Source organism: Rhineura floridana, chromosome 15 (assembly GCF_030035675.1).
Source record: "Rhineura floridana isolate rRhiFlo1 chromosome 15, rRhiFlo1.hap2, whole genome shotgun sequence".
Lineage (NCBI taxonomy): Eukaryota > Metazoa > Chordata > Lepidosauria > Squamata > Rhineuridae > Rhineura > Rhineura floridana.
Genome location: NC_084494.1, coordinates 29556880 through 29559018, shown reverse-complemented (window position 1 = coordinate 29559018; position 2139 = coordinate 29556880).

Sequence of the window (2139 nt, the reverse complement as noted above, 5' to 3'; positions counted from 1 at the left end):
GCCAGATCCTAAGGCTTGTAGCCATAAATGGCCAGAATGCCTGCATTGCTCTGCTACTCACAGGCATCTTCACTGTGGAGGGAGTGGAGGGGCCTCCTGTTCATTTACTGAGTCTGATTGAGTGGCCTCTGCTGTATCCTGAACATCTTCCAGTGGTGGTGGTGGTGGTGGGGGTCTGGAGCTGCATCTAGGGTGGGTCTGCTTGTTCCCTCTCCTGGGTCTGCTGTGCCAATCCCCTGCTCCTCATCCTCCTCTGAGGACTCCTCCCATGGAGGCATGACACCAGGTAGCAAAAATAGCAACAACAATATAACATAAGCCAACATACTGTAATAATCCCAAAGTTCAGGAGTCCACTGAGCCTGAGACTGATGCAGGAGCACCCCAAAGAACCTCCCGTATGACCAGGGCCTGTGGGGCCAGATCTAGTGCCCTAATGGGCACATTTCCTTGAGCCTGAGAAACCAAAGTACCCCACTGCTCCAACGGTGCAGCAAGTGCACCAGGCACTTTTATGAAACAGAGGGCGAGTGCTTACCTACGGGCCTTAGGGTTGGCCCTTTGAGAATCCAAAAGATATCCACAAGGTGGTGGAGCCTGGGAGAAATACCCAAGGGGGCAGGGGCTTTAAAAGGCTCAGTCTGTTCTCAACCGGCTAACTGGGAGCTATCCATGGTCCTGACATGCAACTCCTGGCCTGCCTTGTTATCTTTGTCATGGGGTCTGGCATCACACTAGAACATGATGTGTATGGGTGTGTGAGAGAGAGATAGCAGAGATCCCTTCCCCCCTGAATGGGCAGTGCCAGCCTGTAAAGCAATATTTGTTTTGCTTTATATTTTGAATTGTTTCCTAGGCTGTTCTCACTCATCCGTGCCTCATATTAAGGCATTTTTAATCATTTTAAAAGAATGAATGAATAAATGAATGAACCACAATTTTCCCCAAAGCAACAGCATATTTTTGGAGCTGGCCAGGATTCTATCTTGACATCAAATTTGCAAAATGTCCAACTTGTTTCTCCTACATGGGCTACATTCAAAACCGCAGCAGTTAAAATATGCCCTCCCTCCCTCCCTACACTCATCTGAGGAAGGGCAGGGCATAGCCCCCTTGATAAAAGTGAGGAGGGGAATGGGGGTGATAAGATTTGGACATTCCACCCAGTCCATAACTTTGTGCCGTGGTAGATACAAATAATTTTTTGGCAGGGTAAGAAAGGCAAAGAATTGCCTCAAACTTATGATCTTTAGCCAACGAAAACTAGAGTCCAGTCCTGTTCCCCATTCTTGCAAAAATCCTCCCAGAACTAGGGATGATGGAGGGATTTGATTCAGTCCTCATTTAAAGGTGCACTTCCCTAATCCAATCTTCCCCAAAGAACAGGAGAACCGAAACACAGCCATCCTTTGAAAAGCATGCTTTTCCAAATTTTTCAGTGCAGTTCTTCAGCCACGTAATGTGTACAAAAGTGCGCCTACCTTAGTAAAGTGTGCCTAGAATGCATATATTGGTGAAAATAACATATACAACGCATTCTGTTTGGGGAAATGGAGTGCAAGAATGTGTATGCTGGCAAAATTGCATACAAAAATGTATGTTTATTAGGAGAAATTTGCAGTAAAATCTTGACAAATTTTCATGAATTCTTTTTGTTTGTTTGTTTAAAAATCCACAAACAGATGTGGAAATGTGAAGAACTGAAATTAAGAGTGGGGAAAATGAGAACTGAGAGAAACCACTAATGGCAGATTCACCCTGTCCCTATCCAGGATAAGACAAGGTGAATTTTGCCAAGTTATATTGAAGTAGCAGCAAGGTGTGAGGCTTTTCCAAAAGAAGTGCAGAGAAAAAGCACATCAGCAACCCTGATCAACAGGCAGCAGAGTATGCAAGGTGGACTTGATTGAAAGCATGGCTGTGCTTTTTAGACCTCCCTCTAGGATCAACACTCGGACACCTCCAAAGTTTCCCAGATTTGCTTACAATCATCCTCCCTGACTGGGGGCAGGAGTGAGGGCGGGAATGCTCTTGGACGCCTCCTCCCTCTTCCTCGTAAGTGTTTGGATGCTTTCCTCTGCAATAAACCACCCCACTATTTCAGATGCAAACATTGTTTGCTGCATGCAGCGTTCGAGT